This window comes from Mauremys mutica, chromosome 1 (assembly GCF_020497125.1).
Source record: "Mauremys mutica isolate MM-2020 ecotype Southern chromosome 1, ASM2049712v1, whole genome shotgun sequence".
NCBI classification, from domain to species: Eukaryota; Metazoa; Chordata; order Testudines; family Geoemydidae; genus Mauremys; species Mauremys mutica.
Window position 1 is genome coordinate 300,215,503 of NC_059072.1, and position 16,508 is coordinate 300,232,010.

Below are 16,508 nucleotides of genomic sequence, written 5' to 3' on the forward strand. Positions count from 1 at the left end.
TGGCACTATTGTGCCACTGTAATGTTTTAAGTGTAGACAAGCCCTTAGGGAATTTGTCAGCCCTGATAGGAGATGCTGACATAGTAGTGAACCCTCTGACACCAATGGGCCACTGCATCACAAGCTAATTTTAGCCTATTTATTCTTCCAGATCATATTTCCTTTGTCTCCTCTTTTAGTTTCAAATATTTGTTCATCATTTGTGTGAAATTCACCCCAGTTCAGAAGATTCCCTAAAAAAAGTTTTGTACATTTCTAAGTTCCTATATAAACCTTTACAATGGGGTTTAGTCATGTGGGCCATCTTTTCCGAGGTGAATGTCACCGCTTGAGAATAATGTCCCAGGTTAATTCTGGTGATATGACTTTATGGCTACAAACTGCTCATTCTTCCAGCTGGTTATGATTTCTGAAAACACTCTGATCTTACAGCAATCCGTATCACAGTATGAAACCCAATATATTTTCTCTTCCGTGTCATATGTTGTTATAGTTTGCACTTGCACAGCCATTCATTAATTGTGAGCTAGGGAGCTTCTGCATCAGCTGAATACACTTTAGCTAATATGTACATTGAAATATCAGTGACACTTTTGTGCTGTTGAAATGAGTTAATGAAAACTATGCAAACCAACTGCTCCATAATGTTTATTGTCTTTTCCATTTCCCCACATCTATAATGAACTAAAACAGACTTTCACCTTGCAATAACTTCTTTCTGCTCCCAATTAAGTCAGCAAGAGATTACCTTTGACACCTATGAGGCCAGGATAGAATTTTACATGTTGAAAATACAATAAATCAACATATTGCATTTTATCAGTATGGTATCATTGTTACTGAATTAAATCTTATTTTAACTATATGTATATTGCAGTCTGTTCACTATACGGGGTTTTTTTTGTTTGTTTGTTCCCTGTTTATCTATTTAACTGGAGAACATTTAATCTTATGACCTTTTTGGTAGTAAAGACTTCAGCTCTTTTCTACTCCTCCCACCAATGAATTGGGAAAAATGAAGTTCTTCTCCATTATTACCCAGGGTGTTTGTTATGGTTGTCCAATAACTGAAACTGACAGTTTCAGTGACAGCAGCATCTTCTAGGCTTTGTGGCAGAATGGTGGCAATAGATCAGTTAAAGTTAGCAGCATAATGTTTGTCAAAAATGAGTTCAGACCAGTACAATTTCTAGGTGGAACAGGCAAAAAAATGTAATTTTCCATTATTTTGTGAGTTAGTAATCAATTCCTATATCTTCCGTTTAATTAGGAATTTGAGTTTCTCTGATACACGCAAAGGGCATTTTGACACATAGAGGCATGGCAAAGTAAGACATATTGTAATAATTAGTTGAATTATTCCTGGCATGCCATGAACAATTAAAGGATTGATAACTACACTGCCAAATAGTGATATATTGGAATAAATTGACCGACAAAATTTTTCAGTTAGGAAATGAAGCTCAGATGGATCATCAATAAAATACCACTGTGGAGAGCAGACTTTGAGGACTTCAGTGTTTTACATTTAGAAAATATGAATATGATAACTGTGTTTAATGATTTGAAGAAGCTATTTAAAATATCATTTAGAATATTTTTTGCCCCGTTTAATTGCCTGGCCAAAGCCATAGTCACTGACAGACACACTAATGTACCATGCAACCTATGTTTAATTTTGTATTCTGATCAAATTGAGATACCTGATAGGTCTCTTAATCAACCACCCCCGCCTTCTGTAAAGAAATAATTTTTTCTAATTTTTAATGCTTGCTGAGTTACTCTCGGTTATGTGTCATGTGATGCCATGACATATGATACAATGCTGGTTATTAGAGGGAATGCAATCTACAAAAATAGTCCTAGATTCAGTTATGGTCTTAAGTACCTTGCTAATTTCATGCATGTGAGTAGTCCTTTTGCTTCAGTAGAACTACTGCTTAAAATTAGACACATGATTAAGTAACTTGAGTCAGGGCATATATTCTGAACACTGGGGTCAGGTCTCAGAGGTGAAGAATGATACTAGCAATGCGACAGGTCAGAACAGATATCACAGGCATACCATGGTGATGGACATGGTATAAGAATAGAGCAGAATGTCAGATAGGTTATGTGAAACAAGAGGTTTTTAAACTGTTTGTGCGCAGCTGGCATAAGAGAGATGCATTCCGGCCTGAAAATGGGTTATAGCTAAAAGTGTGAATGCAACCCTACATTTGTATGTTTCCCCACAATATTTACTTACTTACAGATACTGACTTTTAAAAAACTGGAAATCTCTTCAACATTCTCCCTTTGTTTTTAAACTATTATTTTTCATAATGTTATTTTTCAGAAATCACCATATTAAAGGTTCTCCAATGACACTTCATTAACAGGCAATGCTGCCCCATCCTCTGGGGTTGTGAAGAGTCCCTTGCTAGTGGAACTAATGCATTTCTATGTGTGCGGTAGAGGACTAGCTTTGTGTAACACTGACAGACCCCGATCGTCGGCAGGTGGGATCGAACCTGAGACCTCTAGAGCTAAATGCATGAGCTAAAAGCCATATTGCCCTTAGAGAGAGATTAATGAGTCTGCTCTACAGCCTTAGCTAAGTGGTTTCGGTGCCACTACATGGGACAGAACACCACACCCAGTAGGTGTGTGGGTTACACCTGCACAATATATAGCCTGGCGCCATGTACAGTAATATACAAGACTCAGGTGAGGCATAGCAAACCTGGGCAACAGTAGGGCTGGCAGATCTGCGGTCCATAGATCCTCCCTTCCTTCTCTAAAGTGAGCCCTACATTAGGATCACAGTATAGTGGCCACAGAATAGCACCCTAACCACATAGCCCTTCTCCATTTCAGGATGCAATCTTTAGCTTCATGTCACTCAGAAAATGCAAAAGGTTCCAATAATAATGTTACTTTTTATGTGTTGTATTTCTGTGGTTGAAAGTTGCAAAACAATGTTTATGAACATCTGTTCACATTCTGGTTCATCCATGTTTGTGTTCCCTTGCCATGCCTTATTTGTGAATATTATTATTGATAATGATATTCTGTGTGACTTGGGAAATGTCTGTTCTTCATAAGAATACCCATATATCCCTGCTTACAAAGGGAGTGGCAAATGTACAAGAATATTTGTTATCCACAATTCATTATTTGTTATTCTGATGTTTTAAAAGTGTTGCTTAGACAAGCAGAGAGCAGAAACTATATCTTACAAATTAGGTGACCAATCACATGCCACGAACAGTGAATAATGAAGAGAAATAGTCAAATCAAACAGTTTGTAAGCAACAGGTAGCCTAAAAATCAAAAACTCCTCACAAGCACATCAAGTAAGGCTCCTGAAGACTGCATGAGAAGTTCATTCTTCCTCTGGATTCTTCTGACATCTATTTTAGTATTGTGCAGGTTTAATGTCTACATTAAATGTCGGCTTCCCCTGGTCATTTTCTTTGGAAGTGCAGTTTGAGTTATAACAATGGTATCAGTCATCCCAAAGTCTTTATATTTCATTATTTATCTCTTTCTGAGAAAGGTCTCTTCATATTATCTTGTGTGTGTTGCTACTTCCTTTGATTCTGTAGAGTAGTGTCAGAGTTAGTATAACTTCAAAGTAAAGGTTACACAATTTCTGCATTTAGGATTCGGAAACTTTGACCAAAAGGAATAGTAATATGAGATGCAGCATCCTTAGATATTTGAGGATTTCCATCCTTCTCTAGAATGCACTCTTATATTCTTACTTTAAAGAAAGTAGTAGGCTTGTGTACCTGACTACTGTATCTTTTGTAGTTTCCTGTGTTGCCTAAGATACTGTACAGCTTACTTAGATTTCACAGATTATGGATCTAACAAATTATTCTAAGTCATTGGAAAAGATTAGGAAAAATACATAGATCTAATTGGCTGTTGATGGGTTGTCTGAGTGAAATGAACATAACTATTTCACAGGTAAGAAGCCGTGTGCTAGATCATCTGATTAATATGTTCAAGGAAAGGCCCAAAAGAATTTTGCATATAATGTGCCAGATTCATGGCATAAGCGGACTAAGCTCAATGGAGTTGCACCAAGGATGAATTTGGTCCCTTACTTTTAACTTACCAGATATTGATTTTGGCCCATCCTTGGAATATGATACCCCAGAACTTGTATGTTTTAGACCAATTAAAGTATGGGTCTGAATTATCCATTGGTTTGGTTTTCATGTGATAAAACAAACATCTGACTGGTGAGATTTTCCAAAACTTAAGCAATTATGGGAGGGGACAAAATTCAAATCTTTCTTCTCACCCTCCCCAAAGTTTGGTAGCTCAAGCAAAATGAAATCTAGATCCGAACCACTGTGGTTTGTGTTTTCTAAATCCAAAATCCAAATCAATAAGCTTTTGCAAAAACAAAAAGACCTCTTCCTCCAGTTTCATTTTGGACAAGCTGCCAAAATTTGGTCATGAAGTATCATCATGAATGTTCTGGGTCTGCAAAATGGAGATAAGAATATCATGACAATAGTCTCTCCATTTTCTGGTGTTTCTTGCTTTGAATGGTATGGAAATACTATTAGAAGAGTCTCTCTCTTCTAGCTCTTCCATTTCTAGTCCTGAATTGAACCAGGAAGTGTGAAGACAGACAACAATGAAAAATACTAGAGGCAGGGGAAGGGAGAGTTGAAAGAGAGACTCTTCTTGTCCAACAGTTAGTGAATGCTTGTCTCAATTCTTATTTGATCCAAACTGGTTCTCTCACCTCTAGTTCCAATATTCCACCATTTTCATTTTTTAACAATTCTGTTATTGCATCTCATCAAATTTCGATTCGAACAAAATGAAACTCTGGCATCTAAATTTGGCCTTCTCTTCACCACTTCATTTATAGTCTTCAAAGGAAATTATTTTACTTTCACATCCTTATCTTGTATATCCAAGAATATCCTCACCTTGTTGCTACAGACTTAATGACCATTATCATGCACGCTTATGTACCTGCTAAATTGACTTTAGTCTTTCAATGTGGTCTAAATTGTGTTGAATCTGCTCTCTCCATACTACGAGCACTCCAGGCCACAAGTGCTTTACAAGCTGAACAACTTTAATTTGGTGTCTTTTGTACGGACTAGCCCTTCAAACCTGTCTTTAAAACTTTAAAGGTTCTGTCCATCTTGCCTCAATATTACAAATGCATATGTAACCTTTAGAGAAATCTCACTGCAAAATGATTATTTTCCGCACCAAAAAAAAAAATTTGCTCATTGAATTAGGCATTTCCCCCCCATCAGATGTTTCTTATGATGTATCTGCCTATCATTACATCTTTTGCAAGATAAAATATACTGTTTGTTGTAAGGTGTAGATGCTTATTCTTACCTGCCTTTCATTTCTTTGGTCTATGTTCCAACTCTGTTATGCTCGATGGCATGTAGATTTGAAATGGCTGTTCATACGCTTTTCCAATTATCAGCTAGATTCCCTGTGAAGGCAAGGAGTTCAGAAGGTTTCATTTTCTATTATTCTTGTTTATTTCACTCATTTTTAATCTTGTCACAATATGCAATATAAAAAGGCGAATTTGTAGTGTAAGTAAAACTTATAAACATTTACTTAAATACAGGCTCCAGACGTGCACATACATACATATTACACAGACAGAGAAAGCTGAAAAATGGCATTCCAAGCTAGGGATGAATCCTATATCATCTGCTGTATTGATGCTTTAACACTACACTAAGCTCCTTACATTGTTGTGTCCACTACTGCCATATAATTATTAACACTTTGTACTATAATAATACCTATAGGCTCCAATTAACATCAGGGTCCTATTGAACTATGCTCTGTACAAACATATAGTGAGAGACAGCCTTCACCATAAAGATCTTATAATCTACAATCTTACAATTTGAAATTCACTTTCTGTAAATATTTTGCAATATTCACTTCGTATTGGGGTGGCCAGTAGACAGAAATGATGTTTCATGAAAAATTGAGGTTTCAGTATTTGTTTCTGTTACACTAGGAAATGAAATCAAGACTGAAATTTTGCTAGGAAAAAGAAAAACAAAAACAGACCTAATCCCCCCTCCAAATTGGCTAGGGAACTTAACTTCAATTTAAGAGGCTCACTATTCTACCTGATTCTGACCCAAGACTTGAACCTAGGTCTCCCAAATCGCCACTGATCTGGCTGGATGTTTCTCTCTCTTTTCTTGACAGTTCCAGCCTGGACCTGAAAAATCTTCCCAACAAAAGTTTTGTAGCTGCCAATGTTTGTGTGTAAAGTTTTGGTTTCAACACATCTTCACTTGCCAATAAAAAAAAATATTTCATCAAGAGGGTCTTCACAAGCTCTACTTGAAATACACCTGCTGGCCCTGAACTTGCTCCTACTGAATGAAGCACATGGAATATCTCCCATTGACTTCAGTAATGTCAGATCAAGCCTTTGTGAGCATTCTTGCTAGTAAACTCATTCTCGATGCATCCCAGAAAGTAAATACAAAAAGAGGCACCCAGCTAAAAGGAACATATTTAAAATGCACAGAAAAGTTTGTCTGTCTCCAGCTATGCTTCTGAATAGATTTAATGGGTTTCAAAAGACTATAAAGCAAATATAGTCTATATAATCTGTACTCCATCATCTGTGCCCATGTCTACATTTCCTGCTTGATTTAAACATTCTTCTCCTGGCACACAGATATGTATAACTGTAACTATGATATCAGCATTGGCATAAACTCGGAGGACCCATGTAGAACAAATGTCACTTGAAGGGTGATGCAGGCTGCCTACATTATATTATGATCAGACTTTGGTCACAATTACAAGCAAATTTTAATTTTACACAGATGTTCGTTGGGGGTGAAAATAAGATAATTAACTTACTGATTTGTGCTGGAATTAGGTTATGAAATAGTTCAGAAAACTGACCAACTTCTGAGTGGGCAGCATGCCCTCCAAAGAGAGTCAAAAGAACACACAAGTTAGAAAATAAATGAGGAAATGAGCCATATTTGTTCAATGAAAGCTCCAAGCTGATGATGTTGAAACAGCCATCTGGTGTAGCTCGGCCTCCTGTGGTTAAGGGGATGTGTCATTGCTAAGAGGGAATAATGCTGTGTGGAGGTGGATACAGTCATTCTAATCAGTCTGCATCCACTTTTGACTCTTCACAGGAGGCCTACATTCGGAAGGGTGAAATAAGCTTCTGCTGTCCAGTTTTGCTTTGCAATAACAGCTCAGAATATTTCACAATAGTACCCTCTCCATTAAAAATTCACTCTGCACTGATTCTCTCTAGCTAGATCATTTTCTAACATGGAATATTTGGAATTATCACAAACCTTGATCCAACACAAATGTTTTCCATGCTCTTCTAATTCTGTAAACAGTTTATAATTTGGTTTGTGTGATTTATTTATATTTTCCCCTCCAATCAGAATGTTTTAATGAACCAAATAACCCACCACCCACCTCAGATCCCAAACACACACATACACACACACACCTTGGGAAGGGGGGCAGGGAATGACAAAGGGGATGTGGTAGAAATAAAGTTATCATCCTTTCTGAAATCAATTTATCATTTGGAAGTAATTCATCAATATTTCTTTTTTCTCCTCTTTGCATTTGTTCCTTATGGTGGCAGCTACCAGGAGGAAAATCTTTGATATAATCACAGACATAATTGAAGATGATTGGTAGGATAGTCACCCTTCACTTAGGGTAAAGATAAGAAGCAAGTAGATGCCTTTATGAAGTAAGAAAGCTGAAACAATAGAAGTCACCACTCAAGAGACTAGTAACTCACAAGCTGAACTATTTGAGCTGAGGGACTGATCACAAATGTAGTAGGTATACGTGTGTTGGTCTGTCTGTCTCAGATGCAGAAAGCCCAAAGGAAAGCAGACAGAAAGCCAATGAACAGCCAAAGAAGCACTGGTGAGTGTGGCCTCAGGAGGCAGCCAAGAGAAAGCTTCTTTGGGGCAGAGTGCTGACTAGAAGCAGATTTACATTTCTAAACAAGGAAACTGCCTCCTCTTTGATTCCTATCATATTCAGGAAAACAGGCCTTTGTGTACATACTTTGTAAATAGGATTGCATCAAAGAAACACGACTATCATCTATTTCTCCTCCTAACAGAAACAACACAGCAAGGCTCCAAATATTGGCTAACTGCTCAGTTGAAAAGGGACAACTATATATAACTACTGTGACAAAGTTCCTCCTCTACCTTGGTGGGTCCTGCGCTTATTTGGAAGATTTGCTCACCTCAGTGATCTTCCCCACAGTCTGGGTCAACTTCTCCTGTGTCTGATCAGGAGTTGGGAGGTTTGGGGGGAACCTGGGCCCACCCTCTACTCCGGGTTCCAGCCCAGGGCCCTGTGGATTGCAGCTGTCTATAGTGCCTCCTGTGACAGCTGCGTGACAGCTGCATGACAGCTACAACTCCCTGGGCTACTTCCCCATGGCCTCCTTCAAACACCTTCTTTATCCTCACCACAGGACCTTCCTCCTGGTGTCTGATAATGCTTGTAGTCCTTACTCCTCCAGCAGCACTCCCACTCCTTGCGCCTCTTGCTCCCAGCTCCTCACACACACTTCCTCTCCTCTGGCTCCCTCTCGCCTGACTGGAGTGAGCTCCTTTTTAAACCTAGGTGCCCTGATTAGCCTGCCTTGATTGGCTGCAGGTGTTCTAATCAGCCTGTCTGCCTTAATTGGTTCTAGCAGGTTCCTGATTACTCTAGTGCAGCCCCTGCTTTGGTCACTCAGGGAACAGAAAACGACTCATCCAGTGACCAGTATATTTGCCCTCGACTAGACTCCTGTACCCCACTGGTTTGGATCTGTCACATTACATGTATAACACACACACACTTGTATTTTGCAGTGTTCATGATTTTAGTTTCTGTGCTAGATCCTCAACTGATGTAAATCAATATTGCTCCATTTACTTCTAGAGAGCCACACTGATTTATACCAGGTGAGGATCTGCCCCAAATTTAATTAAAGATAACAGATTATTATTTTTTTTTATGGAAGTCATGTCTTTTTCTCAGTGCTTAGTCTTTTATTTTACATCCTTGCAACAGGCCAAGTCAGCTGTGCAGCCTGATTTTTATATCTCATAGTAAATTCCAAGTGCTGACGTGTTTATTTTTAAATCATTTTTCCATTACTCAAGTCATATATATTACCATAAAAATAATATTCACACTTTTTGGACAACAGGACATCAATACGTATTTGGAACTATGTCACCTGCGAAAGGAGGCTCCTCTTGAGAGCCCTAGCTGTACCTTTGTTCAAATAGTACCCTCTGGCCCTAACCTCTACACAAAGTAATTTTAATTCCAGCACAAATCATTAAGTTAATTATCTTATTTTCACCCCCAACTAATATCAGTCTGAAAAACTAAAATGTGCTTGTAATTGTGACCCAAGTCTGATCATAGAAGCAGATGTCAACACATGCTAATAAAGGCAGTAGTTAGTACCAAAGAAAAGAAGTTTTGAAAAACTGTTTTCCTCCACACCAGCGTCCTCGTATATTTTCAGCAATCTTGTGAATTCTGTAATTACTTTTATAACTAAATGTTAATGTGGGTAAACTGGAATTCAGCAATTACAAAATACCATCAGTTAGAGGTGGACTTTAAACAGAGCCCCAAGCAAAGGTGGGTGTATAAGTTGTACCACCTCAGAAGCAGCCCTGGGATACACTGCGATTCATGGACACACCTGTGAGTGGTAACTCCTCTCCTGCCTGTCACTCATTTGATCCAAGGGTGGAGGATGGGGTAGTAATTTTCTGCTGCTTTGTACTAGCAGCAAATCAGCACACTCCCAACACGGGTTCAGCTGGGCTGAGACAACAAGTAAGAGGATGGAGCTAAGGTTCCACATATTCAGGACCGCTGACAGCAATTCCGGGCCACAGGGCAGAACAATCAATGGGCCCCCATGCATGCACAAGCTATGCCCACGGGAACGCAGTCCATCTCTCATTTGGGCGGTGCTGCTCCTGTGGCCTGGCTGGTGCCCAGTGAGCTGCCAGCTGCGCTGCTGGGCGTGCTCTTCTGGCATGGCCAGTGCTTCCACATGCCTGCCCAGTTGGCAACCCTACCATCTAATTGCACAAACCCAAAGACCCTTGTCCTGCCCCCTGTTCAACCCCTTCCCTGAGGCCCTGCCCCCTGCTCACTCCATCCCCCCTCCACCCACTGCTCACTCTCCCCCACCCTCACTCACTTTCACCAGGCTGGGGCAGGAGGTTGGGGTGTGGGATCTAGGAGGGAGTTGTGGTGTGGGCTCTAGGTTGCGGCAGGAGGTTGGGGTGCAAGAGGGGGTCAGAGGATGAGCACTTACCTTGGGAAGCTCCTGAAAGCGACCAGCACACCCCTCTGGCAGCAGCTTCTAGGTGGGGGGTCCCATGGGATCTCTGCACGCCTCTGCCTGCAGACACTGTCCCCGCAGCTCCCATTGGCTGCAGTTCCCAGCCAATGGGATCTGCAGATTTGGCATTCGGGGCAGGGGCAGCGCACGGAGATCCCCTCTCCAGGGGCCTCAGGGATGTGCCGGCTGCTTCCGGGAGCAGTACAGAGCCAGGGCAGGCAGGAAGCCTGCCTTAGCCCCACTGCGCTGCCAGCGGCGGTGGCCAGGGACCCCAGGCCTTTTTAAATTGCCCAGGCTCCTGCGCAATTGCCCCCTCAACCCCCGTCGGTGGGCCTCCATATATTCCCTGCCTTCTCACTGCCCACCTGCCTGGGATGGGGAGAGGGGAGAAAAGGCAAACAAATCCTTTTATTCCTATGTCTCCAGATCCAAGGTCCAGGTAACTGGTATGAGGGAATAAAGAGGGTTCTTACTCATATAGAAAGAGTCATGATCAGTCCCAAAGGCACTGATTTATATATTGATCATCAAATTGGAGATGTACTGTACTCTTTTACCTAATTTCAGTATGGACTTTTGTGCTATAAAAGACTATTTTGTACAATGCCTTTCTCCTATTTCTTATTTATCTTGAATATTTTAATTAAATCATCAGTTCATTTTCACGTTGGTGCTAATTTTGGAAGATGTCTCAACCAGTATTTGTTTATAAAAAGCTTCTTGTAAGCAAGGCATGCATTAAGCTTCGCCTGGTAATCTACTGTGTTCATTATCACAGGGCAATTGCTACTGCTGTATCATTAAGCTTTAAATACTTTGTTCTCTTTTATCTTCATTCGTGATACATGCTTTAAATTATTAGGAACATGCTGCAATTTTTCCCCTTAGCTGGCACAAATGCCATTCCACTGACTTCTGCTATAATACTAAATGTCCCAGGGAAAAAAACAACCCAAAGACCATTCATTTTTTTAATATGCCTTTTCTCAACATACTTGTTAGCTGAGTGAATTAACAAATAACCCACCATTCCCCAAGGGAAGCCTCAAATCCATACTATTAATGACCATCATATTCTTTCCAAACAAATTAATTACATGTGTTGACTTGCTAAAATCTTCTTAGTTTGAAAACATTCTCAGTAGCCTATATCATGCATCATTTCGGAAAAGAAACAGAACAGATTGATTGCTTTCTAAGTGTAGATATAAGAGTAAGAAGGAATCCGTTTTAAAATCTCTTTCTTCCAAGTCAGAGTTATTCAACAGAATGCAAAGAAAAGGTACTTAAGATATTGTTACCCCTTTATGACCTGAGCAGATAGTCTACGTTTGTGCCCCTGCGGGTTGTTTCCACTAGGAGGAGAAACTGATGATACAGCCAGATATTTTCTTTGATGTAATTTTATTTATTTACAAAGATTATACACAAAGTCCTGTTTTCATAAACACAGAGCAATTTCCATGCCTACCTTTCCAGCCAGCACGCTGTGCTCAGAAAGTTCCCTCTCTTTGCTTTCTCTCGGGTCCTCATTACCAGCACTTCTTTTACTATCATCTTAGTTTTCTAGCTGCTTTTGTCCCTTCTCTCATATGCCTGCCCACCTATCATACAACCAGCAAAACATTCTCCGATACATATTTCTAATTCCTGGGCAAATTTAAATATGCTTTTTTGGGGGCAGTGACATGTATCTTTGTTTGAAGGTGAAGACCACTATTATTTCATAAGAGCCTAATGGTTTCTTACAGCCATTTTAAAGGAACAGCAGTGGTTACAACCCTAATTTCAATGCCACTTCACCCAGCCCACAGCAATGTTATTATGCTGTGATTTTTCCTGGAAATCTTGTGTTTCTTTTATAATATTGGAACAGAAATAGATTTAGCTGAACAATACATAGGGGAGTGACTTTGATTACAGCTTGTTGATTTAATATAAAGAATAAAAACAAGGTTTTTTGCCTTTTCTTAGTGGTCTAGCACAGCACTTTTCAAAGCGGTGATCTCTTGTCTGATCATCCAGCCATGTTCTTTCAGAACCCGTCTGCCCTCCCTCTGCCCATTATACCTCCAGCAAAATAAATGATGTAACAATCTCTTCTCCAAGTGTTCCAGTCAAATTATTCACTGTAAATAAATTTAATTTTTTTTGTCTGTCAATAGTTTGAGAAGAGACTTTGATTTCAAATATATTTGCTTTTCATACTTATATGACAAAAGGTTTATGCAAGTAAATTTCACTGAATAGGGTCTACAGAGTAGACTGACAGTTCTCTATCCATTGAGAGTGTGAGAAAGGATATAATTTTCTCCCTGATTGACTGAAACCTTATAAACAATGGAATAAGAAATAACAAACAACCAGCAGCAGTTAACAGATAGTAAATGTAAAACAAATACCCTTGTTCATACACAAATATTCTCATTCATCTATGAAGACAGACAGCTGCAAAACAGACATTTTCCCAGAGAAGACACATGCCTGCCGATAGTGGGGGGAGAAGAGAGAGAGGGCAGAGTTGAGGGCAGATGGGTTCAGCCGTGTTACTGAGCACGTTAAGTCCATGTGAGCATGATTGATATCAACCAAGCAGCAAATCTGGGAGGGCATGTGATCCCACATGCCCCCACTCACTTTGCCTCTGCATTTTCCAAACATTCATAAGCAGAAAAACCCATTCACATGAACATTCGTCAATGATGATGAAAATGGGAAATGGTCATGGTGCAATCAGACATTCAGACTCTAAGCAAACTTTCACCAACACTGTTTTTACAGTGTTTAACCAACTCCATCCAATGATGTGTAATGGTTACAATTCCAATATTTTCTTGCTAACTAAGTAGCCCACAAATCCTCATTCTTCCAACATTTGTCTGTCTCCCCAAAGGAAGGACACTTTTTTTGACTGCATTGCTATCCAGAACAGAGTTTGCCATCTAAGCAAGCACACATTTCATTCAAGAACCTAAAATAGAATAACTTTCTTTGCTCCAAATTCAGGAGACAATGTAGCCTAATGGACAGAACACTAGACTCAGAATCAGAGCTGACCCAAGCTCGTGGAATAAACTCCCACAGGAACGTAGGCACATTTCTTTGACAGACATATAGGAACATGTGTAAATTAAAAAAAAATGCTTCACTTCACACTGTTCTCTCAGTGGGGAGAGGAGAGAATGAACTACTTGTGACATATGTTAGTCACATTACTTAATGCTCTACTGGAAGGTGTTTAGATACCACAATGGTGAATGTGCTATATGACCCTGTATAAAACATTAATAACTGATTATTTTTAAAAATGTGTTTATGTTAGGAGCCCTTATTTAAAAGGGTACAAATGTCTGTACCACCAGCCTAATAATAGCATAGAATAGAATGCAGAATAATGAAAAGGAAAAAGTCAAGTCATTAAAATTAATGGATAAGATGCAACTCAGTTTCTATGCCAGCTTCTACCACCAAAGATCCTGGTAGAGGCCTCTGTGAGGGACATTGAATCTAGAGAAAGAGAATACAACCTCACTTTTGCTCTAAGAATATGTCTACACTGCTGCTGGGAGCATGTCTCCCAGCTCAGGTAAACAGACATGCACTAGCTCTGCTCATGCTAGCGTGCTAAAAATAGCCATGTAGATGTTGCAGCATAGATGACAGCACAAGCTAGCACCCAAGTGCAATCCTGCTGGACCCTATGTGTTCATAGATGGTTGGATGGCTCATGCTAATATCCATACCATAATGGCCACACTGCTATTGTTCCAGCACTAGCTCCAGCACAGCTAGCATGTGTCTGTTTACTCAGACTGGAAAGCACAGTCTTTGCCACACTGCAGACATACCCTAATGGGCCAAAATGGGCCAAGAAAGTTGGTAATGCTAGCCAAGGAGAAAGCATGCCCAGGGCAGCTAGGGCATACACTATTCAATACAACTTCAAAGCAGCCTTCACTGGAGCCCCAGCTGTAACAAAGCTGATTGTCCAAGAGGAAAACATATAAGGAAGGACAGTACTACCATCTGTCCTTCTTCCTGATGAAACCCCTCTGGCGAGCCCTGTGCCAGGATGGGGGAATCTCTTCTAGCCTAATAACTTTTTATATTATTGCATCCTCAAACATCACAAAGTAATTTGAGAAGGCTCACAGGAAAGAGAACCTAATATGCAATCACTCCTACAACTCATTAATTACCCAATAGACATGAATAATGTTTTCAAAACTCTAAGAGAAAGTAGGCAACAGGGGTGTTACTAAGAAGGGAGTGTTAAATTCCCGAGATTCATCAGTGAATGTCATAGTGCTAGCTAATGAATTATTCCTGACATTAGAGAAGTCGTTTTCTGTTGTCTGAAACTTTTCACCTTTGGGAGTTTAAAGTAAATGCCAGCTTGGAAATGTGTGCTCCTGAAATGTATTCTAGCATCATCCTGCGAGACGAAAATCAGCAGCTTGTCGACAATTTTCTTAGAGCATTTCATACAGAACCAACTGCCAATACTCCATCTAGTCAGATGCCCTGCATCCCAACAGTGACCTAATTCTGAAAGAAAGTTAAAAACCAAACATGATGCATCCTGTCAACTATGTTGCAGGTTGACTGGCCCCTATGCTAAGGAGCTTACCCTTGACTTTGTATGATGAAGGAGAATAAATAGAACCGCTAGACTGACATTTACTATAGCAGAGGTTCTCAAACTATGGTCTGTGGACCACTGGTCACATGGTGCTAGCTCTTCCTCCTTATTTCTCAACTGCTAACCTGCATTAAAAGGCCACTAAAACTGGCCAGATGCATTATGACTTCCAAATACTACTTTTTCATTTGTATAAAAATTACTTGTAAGCAATTGCTGTAATTGCCACAAGGCTGTGAACAGGACTGCAGGTGGCTCACAAGAGAATCCCTGCATTATTTTATAAACCTCGGTCATATGCTTTCCAATTATTTTTTCTTTCCCAACTTTTAGAAGTAATTCTATGCTTTATAATCTCATCACACGGAATATCTTCAACCTCCCACTTAACACAATTCCAGCCAGTTTTCCTCATCTATGAATTTTCTTCATTTTCTTTTTCAACACATCTTTTTAAAGTCAAGGTCACCAAAACCAAATGCAGTGTTCAAGATGTGCCAGAGATACTTATAGCCAGTGACACATATGTCCTCATTAGTCTCTTTCTTTCTTAATATAACCTAACATCCTAGCTCATTCCCCTGAAGCCTAACTCTGCAATCCTTACTCATGGTGAGTGATGTTAAGTAGTCCCATTTACATCAATGGGACTAATCATGTGAGTACAACTACTCAATGTGAGTAAAGGTTGCAGATTTTGGCTTGTGAAATATCCAGCTATGACTCTGGGAGGGTAAAAAACATACCAGTAATATACATAAAGGAAAACGTTGGCTTAACAACAAAATCTTAAGGGATGCATTTCTCCTTCCAATAGCCATCCCTGAGCAAAGCATTCTAATTAATTCCTTCCATCTAATGTGGTGAAAGAAGTCTCCTGGGACCATTTTCACTTACAACAGAGTCTCAATGGGAAAGGTAACATATGTTATTTCCCTAAGCTTCAATTACCACTCCTTTTACTTTAGCCAGAGATATTGTGGTCATGCCACTACTAACAGGAGGCTTTAAGAGGACTTTAAACAAGTATATGTAGAATCCAACAGAGAAATCTTTTGATTGAGTTACTGTACATGCCTTTCTATCCTTCACAAAACCATTCTGTAAAAACAGTTCACTCCCCATTTAGGAAACTTGTTCCCCTGTCAGCTCTTACTGTTGAAGCAAAGACTTAATCCTGATTTGTAATCTTTAAACTTTCACTCAGCATAGTGTCTAAATTCTTCCAAACAGCAAGGTTCGCTTTCCTGGCACGACTAGATTCTCTTATGACCAAGTAACAAGGAATTATTTTCCTCTTTGGCGATTCAAGTTCACAGACTATTTATAGCACCTATACACACTATTTGAGAAGCCTAATTTTTTAAAAAAATGTATTGCTACAAAGGGCTGCTATGATAAAGTTAGGAAACCCTGCTCTAAAATTGATCTTGGTATTTTTTCAAGCAGGAATGAAATTTACTTGTATATGTT

General features: G+C 39.6%; 1 long non-coding RNA gene across 2 annotated transcripts in view; it reads right to left on the bottom strand.

The window, feature by feature from the left end:
• Window positions 1-3,378: 3,378 nt before the first annotated feature.
• Window positions 3,379-16,508, bottom strand: part of LOC123348691 — a 37,246-nt gene continuing 24,116 nt past the window's right edge. For both annotated transcript variants that reach the window (XR_006573243.1, XR_006573244.1), the window contains exons 2-3: window positions 5,368-5,470; window positions 3,379-3,584 (exon numbers count right to left, since the gene is read on the bottom strand). This is a non-coding gene — a long non-coding RNA (uncharacterized LOC123348691). The remainder of the gene's footprint in view (window positions 3,585-5,367; window positions 5,471-16,508) is intronic.